Source organism: Petaurus breviceps, unplaced genomic scaffold (genome assembly GCF_028583685.1).
Source record: "Petaurus breviceps papuanus isolate PSGF00001 unplaced genomic scaffold, PetGlider_PUasm1.0 186, whole genome shotgun sequence".
Lineage (NCBI taxonomy): Eukaryota > Metazoa > Chordata > Mammalia > Diprotodontia > Petauridae > Petaurus > Petaurus breviceps.
The window spans coordinates 29,294,422-29,311,999 of NW_027185798.1; the positions used below are offsets into that span (position 1 = coordinate 29,294,422).

Consider the following 17,578-nt stretch of genomic DNA (forward strand, 5'->3'; position numbering starts at 1 on the left):
AGAACCTGGTACACAGTAAGCAATATATAAATGCTTATTCTCTCCCTTCCTTCTTCTCTCCCTCCCCCTTAAAGAGTTGCCTTGAGCAGAGAAATCAAGCATGTGGCTTGTGAATCACAAACCAGATTCAAATGTAGTTTCTATCTGATTTTAATGTGTTTATGTATTAATAAAAATATAAAAACTTATGAGGTTTTCTAAGTCATTATGCTTCCTGTAGAGGTCTTCCCACGTGGCTTAATGACCCTCATTTCTATTTGAGTTTGACACCAATGAGTGAGAGGTCAAGAGATCTGTCCCCTAGGGTCACAAAGCCAGCTTGTGTTAGAGGGAGGATTTGTCATATCATTTGTCATGTCTTCCTGACTGACATGACACCGTCCAGCTTCTCAAAAGTTCCTTCTTCCCCCTCCCCCCCACTTTTAGATGCCCACCAGGCATCTAAAAAATCATTTTTGAAGAAAATTGAATGATGAAGCAATTTGGGACTTCACCAGTTGCACAACTTCTGAGAGTTTCTGCTTTACTTTCCGTTGAGATAACTTCCTTATAGCTCGTCATGGCAATTGTCAGGGCATTAGTGCTGCCTCCTTGGGTAGCCCAATAAGAGGTTTCTGGGCAGAAGCCATTTCCACAAGCTCGGCTCATCTTTTGGTGTGAAGATGTCTCTGATACAAGGTTAATGCTTGTTTGACTAGACAGGAAACAGCAGCTTGTGTTCCCAGTTCCCAGCCCAGTTCAGCTGACCTCCTTTCCTTGCTAGGGACACAGCCTTTCTCTATCCTGAGAAACCAGTGCAGTGCCCAGGAACAGAGCTAAAAGTGCCTTCTGCTGTGGACTCTTCTCCAGATAGTTGGAGTTTCCAGCAAGGGACTTTCCAGATAAGGGGGAGAAAAAGGCTGAAAATAGAGGTTGGAAGCAGGTTGCAAAGAAGGGGTTTTAATGTCAAACATAGAAGTTTATATCACTTTGATTTTCTGAAAGCACAGACTTGACACTTTCTTCCTCAATAAAGTCCAATGGCTCTCTATTACCTTGAGTAACAAACACAAACTGCTGAGTTTGACATTTAAAGCCCTTTCTTTACCACCTGTTCTAACCTACCTTCCTAGCTTCTAACACAGTAACCTCCACTCTACCCCTTTATTGTCCATTTTGCCGATCATCCCATGAGACATTCCATCTCTATCCTTGCCCTGGGATGCATTCTCAACTCACCTCTGCCTCCTAAAGTCTCGAATTTCATTCAAAGATCATTTTTATGATCACTTCCTCCATGAGATGCCTCCTTATCCCCACAATTGCTAGTATTTTCCTCTCTTCAAATGACCTGGTACATGTGTGTGTGTGTGTGTGTGTGTGTGTGTGTGTGTGCGAGCGCTCGTGCTCACACTTTCTCTGTCCCTCTCTATATATTATATACATACATGTGTATAGACACATATTTTTATATTATACATATATGTATATATACATGCACATTATATATACATACATATATGTGTTATCTCCTTTTATAGAATATAAGCTCCCTGAGGGCAGAAACTACTTAATTTTGATCTTTGTCCCTCCAGTGCCTAATGCATCATAGGTGCTTAATAATTAAAAAGAAAGATTGAGTGAGTATTCATGAGGACATCAAGTTGGTATATTGGGGTGGGGTGGTTACCAATATAGATATCCCCAGGTGAGGGCAACAGACCAGAATAAGATATGTCCAACATGTACCCAGGCCATTCATGTCAGATGGGAGTCTTTGACTCTAAGGCTACATGGCTGATAGGTGATGATTTCCACATGGTCCCTGACAACTTGACCAAGATAACAGACTATTTGTTACCATACATGTTACACATCAGTTCCTTGGAGATTTTCTGGATCCATGGTGTCCCCCTCCCACCTTACCTCCAGCTTAAACCCTTAGTTGATTTCATACTTCTGAACTGCACGATTCATTACCTTTCAGGTAAAAATTTACCTGGCTGCTGCTTATCACCTGAAGCCTGAGACAAACAGAATGTAATGACTTGGTACAGTGGAAATAGCCATGGCTAGGAAGTCAGATCTTCTGGGTTTGATTCTCCCTCTGCTGCCTCTTATATGTGTACCCTCAGACAAATCACAGACTCTCTGGGATTTAGTTTTCTCATCTGTAAAATGAAGTGGTTGGTTTGGGGTAGACATCATCTCAGGTCCCTTCTACATCTAGGAACCTATGACACCTTGGCATCAAGATGACCAGTTCACACTCCAGAGGAAGTTCTGGTATAACAAGTTGTTTTACTCCTCCACCCCAAACACTCCCTTCCAAATCTATTTTGGATTCCACCCTAATTTTCTCCCAGATTAGCATCTTATGTTTATCCAGTGCCCTACAGATTCTAATATGATTAATGAAGGAAGTAATAGCATGGGTAGGTCTCCAGTTGAAGGGAGTTGAAGAGAGCCAGGAGAGCAGGACCAGCTGATGAAAGTCTGGGCTAAAAACTTGTTCGTGCCTGCTGTATAGACCTTCAATGCTACAAAGGCAAACGAGTGCTATAAAGCATTAAGCAATGGACCTGGTATCAAGAAGTCTGAGTTTGAGCCTGCCTCAGATACTTAATAAATGAGTGACTGTGCAAATCACTTACTCTCACTCTGCCTCAGTTTTCCCAACTGTCAAATGGGGATAATAATTGCACCCACTTGGCAGGGATGTTGTAAGGATCAAATTAGATAATTTTGTGTAAAGTGTTTTATGACTTTCAAAGTGGTATGTTTATGTTAATTACTATTGGGGCAGTTAGGTGGCAAAGTAGATAGAGTGCTGACCCTGAAGTCAGGAAGACCTGAGGTCAAATTTGAACTCAGATACCTACTGGTTGTATGATCCTGAGCAAGTCACTTAACCCTATTTGCTTCAGTTTCTCATCTATCAAATGAACTGGAAGAGGAAATGGCAAATCACTGTAGTATCTTTGCCAAGAAAACCCCAAATGGGGTCATGGAGAGTAGAACATGGCTGAAATGGCTCAACAACACAAACTGTTGCTATCATTATTATTACTGATTTACTGTTTTTTCTTAACTCAAATCCTCAAATGTGGCTTTGAAATGAACATTTGAGGCCCCAAACGTGATCTTGTTTCTCTTCAGATATCTCTAAAACCTTATTGTGAATTTTGGGGTTTGCTTCTACTTCCGTCTCTAAGGAAACCATCTACTGCTCCTGGCTTTTCTAGCTCGCTGTCTTGCATTTTACAACCCTTAAGGCACTCTATAAAAGCTGGCTATTATGACTTGGGGGCAGCTAGGTAGTGCAGTGGATAGACTATTGGACCTGGAGTTAGGAACACCAGAGTTCAAATCTGGCCTCAGACACTTGCTACCTATGTGACCCTGGGCAAGTCACTTAACCCTGTCAGCCTCGGTTTCCTCATGTGCAAAATGAGCTCAAGAAGGAAATGGCAAACCACTCCAGTATCTCTGCCAAGAAAACCCCAAATGGGATCACAAAGAATCAGACACAGCTGAAATGACTGAACAGCGACAATAACAACTATAATATGACAGCCTCTCTGAGCTGTAGTTTTTCCATCCATAAAAGGGGCATAGTACTATCTACCCCTCTAGTGGGGTCATGAAGCTCAAATGAGACAATGGATGGGAATCATCTGTAAATTTTAAAGGGCCTAGTATTAGCATTAACTTTTGGATTATGGGGTTCATTTTTTAGGTCCACAAGTAACTGCTACCCCCTCTATTTCAATTTATTTCCTGACCATGTCTAAGAAGGATATACTCTGGGAACTCCTGGAGAAACATTAACAAACATCCCTCCCTCCCCAACCTTCCTGGGACTGAGCCCACCTTGGAGATTTTGAGAGGGCAAAAATGGGGAAACTAAGGCTCTTCCCAGTCCTTCCCATTTTTACAGCACTTAGAATGATTCCCCTTTCTCTCACGTCGCCATTCATTTGCCCTCCCTGGGGACTAACGTTGCATTAGCACATCCTGGATTTTCTGGGAGCTAGAACCTTATTCTAAAGGAGGAGGGGACTGGAGAGTAGAAGGATGGACAAAGAACAAATGGAAAGTGCTTTTTCAGACATCTTAGGAGACAGCACAAGTCTGCATGTCATTCGGGACCTGTGGTTCCCTTGTAGCTTTTGAGTGCTTGATGTCTTTACATTTTCAAGACCTGTCTTCCAGCCTTTGTGTCCAAACTCAGAACACAGAGAACTAGAAGAAATAGAGCTACAGAACAATTTCATCATTAGCAACATACTCAAGGAAGTATTACCAAGGACAATCAAATGGAAGGGCCACCTGTTCCAAGAGTCCTGGAGTGTTATTTGTAATTGCAAAAACAAAAAACCCAAAAGCACACTTTAGAGTCACCAGATGGAAAGGCAGCATGGCACAATAGATGGAGAAGGTGAAGGAAAGGAAATGAGCAACTTCAGAGTACCTACTATGTGCCATGCACTATGCCAAGTGCTTTTTAGAGATAAGATCTCATTTGATCCTTCCAACAACTCTGCAGGGCAGATGTTATTATCATCCCCATTTGACAGGTAAGGAAACTGAGGCACATAGAGGTTAGATGACTTGCCAAGGGTTACACAACTAATAAATGGATTTGTGTTCAGGTGTTCTTGACTCCAGATCCAACACTCTTATCCTCTGCACCACCCAGCTGCTTCTAAAAGGGCAGTGGAGTTGGGGTCATTGAAGACTTGGGTTTAAAGCCTGCCTCAGACACTGTAACCCTGTGGAACCCTGGGAAATTGTTTAACCTCAATGGACCTCAGTTTCTTTTCTATAAAGTGAGATGGTTAGATTCATTAGGCTTTAATGTCTCTCTCAGCTCTAAATCATTGATCCTATGATCATAAGTGTCCAACAAAGGAGCAATGGGAAACAAATGGATGAATGTTAATGTAATGGAGTTCTATAGGTCAACTAAGACCCACAAGTAGGAGGAATATAGGGAAATATTCAAAGATCTTTATGAAATAATGTAAAGTTTTTTTAAAAAGCAGAACTAGAAGAACAGAGTAGGAACTACATACAGTCACATGAGAGAGAGTGAATGCAAATGGATGGATGAACAAAGAATTCCAGTGAAAGCAATTTAAAAGTTATGACATTTACAGACCAAAAATCTGCTTAAATGTAAATAGCATAGCAAATGAAATATTGTCAACTCTCCTCATATAAATGGAAAACTTGCTTCAATATGCTAAAAGGTGCTATGTATGTGCTGTCTCAGATTCCTGAGTGGGATCTACGAAGAGAGAAAGCAGGAAAATCTTTCAACATGTCCTTGGCCTGTCATGAGATGGTCTCTGACACAAAGACTACAGACAGACATGTCAGTAAATGTCTAATAACCAAAAATTGATCCTCAATCACCTTGAAAGGCAGGTGCTATTGTTATCCCCATTTTACAGTTAAGAAAACGGAGGCAAATAGAAGTGAAGTGATTGGGGTAATACTAATACTTTTCTTGACACAGTAACCATGAAAAAACCCATAAAATGAAATGCATAAAGTTGGTAACATGCAAAACATTTTTTGTTAGTAATTCCCTAGCATTTTGTGACCCTTTGTGCTAACAAAACAAAAGCGTTAATTTCAGACAATATTCACTTTTTGTAAAACATGAAATCTTCAGTACCATAAACACTGTACAGCAAATAAATTTTTTTTTATTTTTATCAAATGCTTTATTAACTTCTAGTTTACATCATTTGTTTCCCCAAGATTTTGAATTACAAATTTTCTCCCCTTTTTATCCCTACCCACCACCCCAAAATAGCGATCCCACAGGATATCTCCTCCTCCAATCTGCTCTCTCCCATATCTTGTCCCATACCCCCTCCAACTTTCCAGTAGGGCCCAGTACCCCACCTGTATATCTTATTTCCCATTTACATGTAAAATAATATTGATAATAGTATATATATATATATATATTTTTTTTTTTTAAACATTTGATTTTAAAACTTTGAATTCCAGATTCATTCCCTTCCTCCCTTGTCACCCCAACCTTACTGGGAAGATAAACAATTCAATATAAGTTGTACATGTATAGCAATGCAAAATATTTCCATAGTAGATATATTGTAAAAGACTGACTACATTTCCTTCCCTCCTATCCCACCTCCCACTTGTTCTATTCTCTACTTTGATCCTGTCCTTTTTCAAAAGTGGGTGCTTCCAACTTCCCTCCCCCCCCTAGCCGGCCCTCTCTTCCATTATCCCCTCTCATCCCCTTCTCCCCTACTCTCCTATAGGGTGAGATACTGTATTTAGCATGTATGTCATTCCCTCCCTAAGCCAAATTCAATGAGAATAAGGTTGACCCATTCTCTTTTGATTTCCTGTTCTTCCCCTCCATTGTAACAGTTTTCCCTTACCTTTTCTATATGAGAAAGTTTACCCTAATCTGTCTCTCCCTATCTCCTCTCATTATATTCCTCTCTCACCTCTTAATTTTACCTTTTAAATATTATCTCTTCCCGTTAAACTGGTCCTGTGCCCTCTATATATGTATACCTGTACACATATATACACATTCATATGCCCATATACCCTCCTATATAGACATATATATGTGTGTATACACACACACACACACACACACACACACATTTCTATTCCCTTCAATTATTCTCGTACTGAGAAAAGTTACATTAGTTACAATTATCATTTTTCCATGTAGGAATGTAAATAGTTCAACTTTGATAACTTCCTTATGATTTCTTTTCCCTGTTTACCTTCTCATGCTTCTTGTATCTGAATGTCAAATTTTCTGTTCAAGTCTGATTTTTTCATCATGAATGCTTGAAAGTCCTCTACTCCATTGAATGACCATATTTTCCCCTGAAAAATGATACTCAGTTTTGCAGGGTATGTGATTCTTGGTTTAAATTCCAGTTTCTTTGCCCTCCAGAATATCATATTCCAAGCCCTTTGATCCCTCAGTGTAGAAGCTGCCAGATTATCCTGATTGTGTTTCCACAATATTCAAATTTTTTCTCCCTGGCTGCTTGTAATATTTTCTCCTTGATCTGGGAATTCCAGAACCTGGCTATAATATTCCTAGGAGTTTCCTTTTTGGGATATTTTTCAGGAGGTGATCAGTGGATTTTTTCAACCTCTATTTTACCCTCTGGTTCTAAAACATCAGGAAAATTTTCCTTGAGAATTTCTTGAAGGATGATTTCTAGGTTCTTTGTTTTGATCATGGCTTTCAGGTAGTCCAATAATTTTTAAATTATCTCTCCTGGATCTATTTTCCAGGTCAGTGGTTTTCACAATTAGATATTGCCTTCTATTTTCTCATTTGTTTGGATCTGTTTAATAGTATCTTGATTTCTCATAAAGTCATTAGCTCCCATTTGTTCCAATCTAATTCTGAAGGAATGATTCTCTGCAGTGAGCTTTTGAGATTCTTTTTCCATCTGGCAAATTTGACTTTTCAAGGCATTCTTCTCCTCATTGGCTTTTTGGGCCTCTTTTGCCATTTGAGTGAGTCTATTTTTTAAGGTGTTATTTTCTCCAGTCAGGTTGTTGACTCTGATTTTATAATTTTCTTACATCATTCTCATTTTTCTTCCCAATTTTTCCTCCATTTCTCTTATTTGGTTTTCAAAATCCTTTTTGAGCTCCTCTATGGCCTGTAACCAGCTCGTATTTTTCTTGGAAGCTTTTGGTGCAGGAGTTCTGACTTCACTGTCTTCCTCCTGTTCCATGCTTTGATCCTTTTTGTCCCCAAAATAGGAGTCTAATGTTGGATTCCTCTGCTTTGCTTCCCTCTTTTACTCATGTTGCCACTCAATTACTTGATTTTTGGTATTTTGCCACAGTAGGACTCTGCTACCAGACAGGAGAGCTTCATACCAAATACTGGGGTTTTCTCAGCTGCCGAAGGTATTAGTTGGGTGCCCTCTCTGAAGCCTCCACATGCTCTGGCAAGCTGGTCTCTCACTCCAGGACTTCCACCCTAGACGACAATCCAAATCCAAGCAGGTTAAAGTAAGAGTGATTACCCCTCAGACTGGTTGCTTGGTCCCCCTACAGTCTGCAGGCCAGGAGCTGAAGCGGCCATGTGGCTGCTCCTCAGCAGCTTCTCCTTCTAGGAGATAAAAGCTGAATGCATTCCCAACTACTGGATCCCCAAATACACATTACACTGATCTCTCACTTTGTCCTTAGCATCTATGGGTTGATAATTCTGTAAACCACCACAGATGCTGGTGATCTGAAATCCCTCCAGCTGGTGGCTGGTCAGGCTGCCCTGGGGCTAAAACCTCTGGCTCCCATGGGGGTGGGGTTGGCTCCCAAAGCAATGCACTGGCCAATTCCTGCTGGCCTGCCAGGCTGTCCTTGGTGGGAAGTTAGCTTCTCTGTGTCATTTTGTGGGTTCTGTAGCTCCAAAGTTTGTTCAGAGTCACCTTTTACATGAATTGGAGGTGGTGGGAGCCAGAGCCCAGAGGAAGTCCTGTTTCTACTCCGCCTCTTGACTCTGCCTCCCAAATAAAATTCTTAAAGCAAAAACATTTTTAAAATGAATTTTACCTCCTTCTTTGTCAGATGACAGAGGGAAGGTGTTGTACTGTGTACTATACTGCTATAAACCTTTCTGCCTTGGCTGCCCTCTGAAAACTGAGGTAGAGGTTTCTGGGACTTTAGTCACTGCTGTCAGAAGATGCCAAGACTGGTGAGGTCTCGACATTACCTCTGACACTGACCTTCATGACTAGTCTATGGTACTGGAGACTGTGAAGGACACACCAGCTTGAAATATTTTCCTCCTCTTTATGGATATGATGAATTGTCGATTTGTTAACACTAAACTCATGGCTGACAGTGGTTGTAGACATCCTGATAAGAAGTTTATCTAACACCTTTATTTACTCAGTAAGTTGCATCACTGACCTTGCTTTTTTGGGCTTAGCCCAAAGGAGTTGCACTATACTTTGGAGGTATGATTGAAACAGAATACTTGAGTTTTAAAGTTAAACAATGAAATACGCAATGAATACATTGAGTGGTAGACACTATTTACAATGGTAGGGTGAACAAGACCAGTGAAGCATCTGGTAGCATACCAGCTTCTCCACAAACTTGCTTGCAGTATGTCTCTTCTCTCTCTTTTTTTCTCTACTGTGCATAACAATGAATATGTATGATTGCCAATATGAGAAGGTTGAAGATTGCCTGTCTAAGTCATTAGCTACTTTAATTTAAAAAAGAAAAACAAATGACTAATATAAAAAAATGAAAAAAGGTAAATTCACAACCAGTGAAGAAGAAATAAAAGCAATTATTAGGAACTATTTCACCTACTATTTGCCAATAAAACTCACATCTAAATGAAACGGGTGAATATTTTTAAAATATATATAAATTGACCAGAAGAGGAAACAAAACACCTAAATAACTATATCATGGGAAAAAAAAATCAAAGAAAGAGAAAAAGAACTCAAATGCACAAAAATATTTATAGTAACTATGGTGTCAAAGAATTGGAAGTGATGCCCATCAATTGGGGAATAATTGAACAAGTTATGGTAAATGTATGTGAGGGAATACTATTGTGTGATAAGTAATGATGAAGAGAATAGTTTCAGAAAAACATAAGAAGACTTGTATGAACTGATGAAAATACAGTGATCAGAACCAGGAAAACAATGCATCCAGTAACAGCAACATTGTAAATCAACTTTGAAAGCCTTAGTGATTCTGATCAGTATAATGACCTATCACAATTCCAAAAGACTTATGATAAAAGATGTTATTCACCTCCAGACAGAAAGGTGATGGACTCCGAGTGTAGAAGGAAGCACATTTTCTTTCTTTTTTTTTGGGGGGGGGGGGAAGCCAACACATGGCAAATGCACAAATTTTTTTAATGACTATATATATTTTTAATAGATTTCATTTTTCTTGCCTTTTTTAATGGGTGAGAAAGAGGGAGGGGAAGAGGAAGAGAATTTGATACTGTAAATAAAATTTTTTAAAATGTTAAAATGAAATTGGGAGGCAGGGATAGAAATGAGGAGTTTGAAGACCTGGAAGTAGAGTGGGCCTTCAGTAATTTTTTTTATCATTGATCGTCAGTTCAAGAAACCCAAAGGATCCATTGAATTTGGGGCCGAAATGCATATAGGAAATAAAATCTTATAAGAAATAGATATTTTAACCTAGTCTTGGAAAAGTAAATTGAGTAAACTATAAGTTAAAAATTCTGAGCCAGATAGATTTACAAAAGGAATTTATCAAACATCTAAGGAGCAATTAATAATGATTATAAAAATTGTTCTCAAAAAATAGAGACAGAAAACACTTTGAAAATTATTTTATATGACAAAAATGGTTGTGATAAACAAGGGGAAGACAAAATACAGAAAGAGAACATCGAGTAATATAATTAATGATACAAAATAAATAAAATCCTTGTGAGCAGACTACAAAAATATATCTAGAAGATAACTTACTAATATTTTCATTTGAGTTTACTATTGAATTTACTATTATTAAGTTTCAGTCATAGCAAGGATGCCTAAGTCATTAATCATATAAACAACAAAGATTCTAAAATCCATTTAATTATTTCAATAGGTGCAGGAAAAGTTTTTAACAAAATTATATGTTAAAATCCTAAAAAAAAAAAAAAGACATTTTTTTCTTTAATATGGTCAAAAGTATATATTTGAGACTATTATTTAAAAAAAAATAAAAGCTTTCCCAGTATGGATAAGGGTAAAGTAAGTGTGGAAGTAAACAAAAGCCTTCCTGCTCTCTCTTTTAGAAATATTAAGAAAGCATTTTAAGATGTTCCTAGTCTTCAGCCTTTCTATTAACCTGAAAATTAATTCTCATCAGTCTTTTTTAAACTATCAATACTGCTTTTCTCTCTCCACACAAGTCTAGGAGTAGTCAACAAGTATTTTTTAAGGTTTACTATATGTCAGGTACTGTGCTAAGAGATGAGAACACAAATACAAGCAAAAGACAGTCTTTGCCTTCAATGACCTTACTTTCTAATGTGAGCAAACAACACAGAAAAGGAAGAGTGAAAGGGAGAGTGGGAGATGGAGGTACCCAACCCCTTCTAGTGCCTTCCCTCTTTTCATTATTTCCTCTTCTATTCTCTCTATAGCATGTTTGTACATATTTGTTTGCTTTTGTGTCCCTTTAGATTGTGAATTCCTTGAGGGCAGGTACTGTCTTTTGACTCTTTGTGTTCCTAGCACTTAACTTAGTACCTGTACTAAGTACCTGTAGGTGCTTAACAAATATTCATTGACTGATTATTGCTTGCCTGCCTGACAAGTATCAGGTGTGGGGGCATGGTAGAGAAGTCTAAAGTGCCTAGGTGAGGGAAGGGAAGAAGCACTTATTAAGCAGGTATTATTTGCCAGGAACTATACTAAGTGCTTTATAAAAATTATCTCATTTGAACCTCAAAACATTTCTGTGAAGTCAGTGCCATTATGTAACAAGAGATGCATTTTACAGTTTAGGAAACTGAGGCAGACTGAGGTTAAATGACTTGGCCAAGGCTATGAAGCTAGTAAATATCTGATTCAGAATTTCATCTCAGGTCTTCCTGACTCTAGGCCTGTATCACCTATCTACCATTGGAGAGTTCCTCCACTGGTTCACTGAAATGTAATACCTTCTTGCCCCGTGCTCTGAAAGTATTAGGGCAATGATGAGAAAGAAGAAGCTTCTTTGATTTGACCAGTTAATAGAATTACTCTTGGATTCACCTTTGACTAGCTAGAGAGGAGAACCCTTGAAGGGAATGGTCAAAGAGGGATTGAGTGGTGGTAGGAAAATGATAAGGCAGTTAGGGGGCCCAGTGGATGGTGTTGGGTTGAGTCAGGACGACGGATCTTCTTGAGTTTAAAATGTCTTTAGATACTTATTAGCTGTGTGATCCTGGGCAAGTTACTTTTTGTTTGCTTTAGTTTCCTTATCTGTACAATAAGCTGGAGAAGGAAATGGCAAAACCATTCCAGTATCTCTGCCAAGAAAACTCCAAAATGGGGTCTCGAAGAGTTGGATAAGACTAAACAACAAAAACAAGAAAATGACTCCTTAAAAGTATGTAGAGAGGCGGCTAGGTGGCGAAGTGAGTAAAGCACTGGTCCTGGAGTCAGGAGGACCTGAGTCCGGCCTGAGACACTTAATACCCACACAAAAATACTAGCCATGTAACCTTGGGCAAGTTACTTAACCCCAATTGCCCTCCAAAAGGCAAAAAAGAAAAAAAAGAGTACATAGAAAATTCTAACTGCTGTTCTATTTGATGAAGCAAATTGTTTCCTGACCTGTTCTTTAAACTCTGGACCCTTGCTCAATCTTAATTGGGAAATATTCTTCATTCAAGCATCCTGTAAATTGTGATTTCAAAATGATTTGTGCTAGAGAGAAGTCTGAAAGTGTGGGACCTTTCTCTTTCTAAGAAGAAAAATGCAAAGAGCATAAAAACCATGAATTAATAAACATCCTTTCTGGAAGGCTTGGGCCTAAAATGCAGAGGTCAGTTTTTCTTCTTCACCAAGATGACTCATCCCCCCACTATTATGTGACACAGTTCTAGAAATGGTAGCCAAGATGGGAGAACCATGTTGAAGGCACAAACAAGGCAAAGAGGAGACAAAATTAGTCCTATTTATAGATGACATGATGTTATATTTAGAAATGAAATCTTGTTCCAAGGAGGAGAAACGTTTCAACAGTGGATGTAGTCATAGGCTTGTAAAAAGTAAGGATATACTGGTGGTGTGATTCCCCCTTCTGCTTGGTATCCCCACCCTACCCTTCTGGTATCTTCCATACTGGGAAGATCCAGTTCCTTGTACTCAAACTAGAGCTTTCTAACCAATTCTTGATAATTCTCTGTCCAGAACATCAGAAACAGGAAACTAATCAGGTGTGCCTGAGTAGATGGATGCAATAAAACTCAGGCATGGAGTAATATGCATGTACTAAAGCTAGGTGGAAAAAGCTCCTTGAACTTCTTCCTCCCCCTGCTGGCATTCTGCTCACCAACACATGTGGTGACTCAGACCCATCTGTATTCTCCTCACTGAACCTTCCTTTCTTCCCTTACCCTTCTGCTCCTTCATGCCCCTGGCTATCTTAAATTATATTTCAAGCCCTTTTTTGTGAACTAACACATGCCTAATATTAACAATAATAGTAGTAACTGAAGAGGGTACCCACTAAGAGGGTTAGGGTTGCTCTGGAGAGCCCAAAATACCAACACACCAGGTCCTGCCGAATGAATTCGAGTCGAGTCTTCTCAGCCAAAGAAAAGTAAAATTTATTAAAATTCGCTTGCATTAGACACAGAGTAAGTCTCTGCTGCGTCATTCTATGGTGCTCTCACTCCACATGGCATGAGATGGGTTCTTTATATACAGAAGGTTGTGGGAGGAATCTAGGGGTGGTCTAGAGGAGGAGTTTGGGGAGGGTCTTCAGGAGGAGTTAATGAGGTCAATGAGTGATTAAGGGTGGGAAGTCACCTGGAGACCACAAACAAATGGTGGGCTAGGCCAGTTCAAGGGTGGATTGCACAAATAATGGTGGCTAGGTGAGTCCAAGGGTGGGAACAATCAAGAGTCCTAGGGAGGTTCCCAGAGCCTGTACCTCAAGGACTCAAGGAGAGGTAGAGGGGGTAGAATTACTCATCAGTAACTGCTTTTATTTCCAGGCTCTCTGGCTTATCTGGTCTTCAGCTAGAACTGTTCCGCCTAACAATGGAAGCTTAGTTAGTCTTCAGTAAAGAAATCTTGTGCCAAAAAATAGAAAAAAAAATGAATTAGTACACAGAAGATTTCCATCCTCCAGGCTTCTTCTCTGTCTTCACATGCTTATAAATGGCCTCCAAGAGTCTTCAAATTCCCAAGTGGAACTTAAATCAGCCTGTAGTTTGCCTAAAGACAGGAAGAGTAGATTCATAGAACATGTCTAACACTAAATTTTATAGACAAGGAAGCTGAGATACAAAGAGGCATAAAATGGGAGTCATTGGTAGGTTTGATGATGTAAAGGACTTCCTTACAGAGGGGTGGGGAACATGCAGACTCAATGATGCACTTCTGCTCTGGGTCTGTAGGTAGCAGAGGACCCTCGCTCACCTGGAGCTACCATGAAGCCATGAGCACCCAATACAGGTGTTCTCCTACCTCTGTTGGGTCTGTTTTCTCTCCCTTAAGTGATAGTAAAGGAGACAGCAGTGACTGACTGAGCTTTAAAGGTAGAAGGAGGTAACTGCCAGAGGTCCCAGAATAGGAGCCCATTTAAGAGTTTGCCAGAAGCCCCACACTTGACTGAGTACAGCAGTGTATGCACCAGGCAGCTGAGACATCGTTTTCTGCAGACAAGGGAGCAGAAAATGATAGCATTTGTCTATCAGCTCTGTCACCTATGGAAGGGGACTTGGTGGAGTAAACACTTTGTAGCCACCTCTGAAAGTTTGAGCCCATTCTCCCCAGTTATAGTGGTGGTATAGAGAAGAGCATGTCTTTGATTCAAGGGGGTATATTTGTACTTCTATGCCTCCTTGATGACTAACACATTTGATTCTACTTGAATCTACTACTACTTGATTCTACTTGGAAGGGAAATGGTTAAGAACATGTCCCAGGGAATCCTGGAGAAGCATGTGCCTCATTCTTCCCAACCAAGACTCCAACTTTGGTTTGTGGGGGTAAAAGTGGAGAGAGATAGCTAGAGACAGATATAGAGTCAGAGACAAAGAGAGTGAAAGAGAGCGAGAGAAGGGGAGAGAGACTCAGGGAGAGAGAGGAAGGGACAGAGAGAGGGAGAGAGAAGAGAGGGAAGGAGGGAGAAGGGGTGTAGCAGCAAGCACCCTAGCATACCCAGGGTGGCTGCCAACACAGGTTCTTAGATCTGCTTTTCTAAAGGAAAGCAACTCAAAATGGGTTAACTCTCTTGCTTTAATCAAACATGTTATTTACCTAGTTCAGGGGAAAAAGGTCAGCACTCCGAACTTCAGAGAATACAGAAGTTACAAGCAGACAAAAAATACAGAGAGAGAAACAGATCAGCAGACAGGCTTCCAGCTGTCTGACCATTACATCCTTACCTAGTCAGTCACCAGAGAGGGAAGCATCAACATCTGGGTTTTCAAAGCTTGGGGCTCAATGGCTGCCGAGTCTCCTCTGGTCAAATCACATAACTCTTCTCAAAGTGAGCCCCAAAGCAAAGACTCACATCATGGTATATATAGCCTTCTCCTGGATCAGAGAATGTCACAGCCCTCTAGACCCACTGCCCAATCAAAAAGCAACATGGTGTGGGCATTCCTGAAAAACAAGCCTCCCTCCACAGGTTCCATGTGACCACATTCAGCCAATTAGGGGGCAGAGTATATTTTCAAATCTGGGAAGGTTCTCAGAGTCACTTAAGCCTATCAAAGGGCCTAGGGGCAGGGAAGATCTTGGATTCCCATTCCCATAACAAGGGGGGAGAGAGGGAGAAAGGAGGGATGGATTGAGGGAAGAAGAGAGATAGGGAGAGGGAGTGGGAGAAGGGAGGGGGAGGGAGAAAGAGTTTAATTTATTCCCCAGTGCTACAAACTGATTAATAAGCTTCAATTGAAGCCATAGCTCCCAAGTAATACCTAGCCATTTCAAAGTTGGTGGAAAATCCAGTAACGAATATGGCACTATGGATTCCAGATTTAAAGAGTGCTGTGGCAATGTGGAGAGTGTCCATAATATGAGAAACTAGCACTTTGTTCCTGTATTTATTTTTAGAGTCTAGGGCCTAGACCAATAAACAGTCAATTTTGGCTAAGCCAAGGGTGGGGAACCTGCAGCCTCAGGGCCACATGTGGCCCTCTAGGTCCTCAAGTATGACCCTTTGAAGCTTGGATTCAGTCAACCTAGAGGACCACTTGAGGCTGCAGTTTGCCCACCCCTGGGATAAGCCCAACCAGTTTCATCTGTATAGCTGACATAGTTGATATACATCTAACAACAAAGACAGTATATTTGTCCATTTTGGACGCAGCTGCTTAGAACACTGCCATTCTGATGAGGGTGTGGTTTGTCTATTATTTCAGCATGGAAAGAACCAGATGCAAATCTTTGTTCTAAGGCCACAGTTCCTAGAAGCCCTAAGTACAGAGTGAAAGATTGTGGTTGAGTAATGAGCTAAATAGCTTCCCCAGGAGTCAATCGGTAGTCACATCTGAAAGCAGCTAAGATTGGGAATGCAAATAAGGGAAACCAGCTATAGAGCTCAGTGAGGAAACCACCCAGTCCTTTCCATGCCAGAGCATGTCTGCCATATGAATGGTGTCAACCTATTTGAAAAGTTTGGTTAAAGGAGACAAACAAATAGTGATATACAGTTATTTCATTTTATTCCCTTAAGCTAGAAAATTTACACAAGGAGTATAGGAGCTGAGTCCTGACTGATGAAAAAAAAAGATGAGAGAGCTTAAGTACATTTTAGGACCATTCCAATTCAGGGTGGCTGTGTCACAGAAATTTATGATCCCCACAAATGTTTAAGGAATTTTCTTAATTGAATAAATGGTAAATACAATAAAACAAGATAGTGGACAGTGTCGATTGAAATTGCGATCCAGAATATCTGTGTTTTCTTTACCATTAACATGCCATAACATGGTATATGTTCAGAAAATATTAATATGAGAAAAAGTCCCATTACTCAAGTCAATGCCTCAAGTTGAGGATCTTGTCCGTAATGGCCATAAAGCCTCATCTGGTTTGCTGACATAAGGAGAGGTATTCTCCAAGCTCACTCAGAGCAAAGACAAAGCTGAGTCTGTATGGAATTTATGATCTCAGGATGCCTGTTTTAAATCCTACTTCCAGCCTTATCTGGTCTCTTGGGTTGCAGACACAGAAAAAAGGTATTTTTAAGGCAAGGGAAAGCAGTCTGTTTGATTAATTCATACTGGCCAAAATATGATATTTAATAATCATTAATGGCAGTAGCCCTTGCTGGGGTGGTAGGATCAACTGTTCAACTTTTTGTATCCTGAAAGTTAGATAATTTCTAATGAAATTGGGTTATTGCCAAATTCCTTAGTAACCAAGCAGAGGAATATTCAACCACTTTGGGACCATGGGGCATCAGAGCCCTCACAATCCCATTCCTCCAGTTCATTATAGGTCACACATTCAAAGGAAAAACATTAATGGTGTATGCAACATTTCAGATATAACTGTGTCCAGAAACAATTTTTAAAATAATTTTTATTATTTTATCAACTTAGTATTAATATAATCTAAAGTACTTCTTGCTCAAAGAGATCGATGTCCAAACCAGTAGAGTCCCTTCATGCCTGTGGACACGGCTCTACTCCAAGATAACTCGAGATAACATAAGAATCTTAAAGAAGGAAAAAGCCATTGCACTAAAATGTAATTTTAGGAGTTGATATTCTAGAACAATAGTCACTTAATCTTCTACTAAAACTATTTTCTAGACCACTACCCTCAAGAATTGAAAAGGTATCTTCTCAGTTCTTTCTGAATGCCCTTAGGTTGCTCATAGCATCAATCAC

General features: G+C 39.9%; 1 protein-coding gene and 1 long non-coding RNA gene across 2 annotated transcripts in view; one reads left to right on the forward strand and one right to left on the reverse strand.

The window, feature by feature from the left end:
• Window positions 1-17,578, forward strand: part of LOC138162618 (protein Wfdc21-like) — a 387,573-nt gene that overhangs the window by 352,277 nt on the left and 17,718 nt on the right. The window lies entirely within an intron of this gene.
• LOC138162126 (uncharacterized) lies at window positions 13,316-15,394 on the reverse strand. The gene is made up of 2 exons (XR_011168552.1): window positions 15,122-15,394; window positions 13,316-13,946 (listed from the first exon to the last, which is right to left on the reverse strand). It is a non-coding gene; the product is annotated as an uncharacterized lncRNA (long non-coding RNA).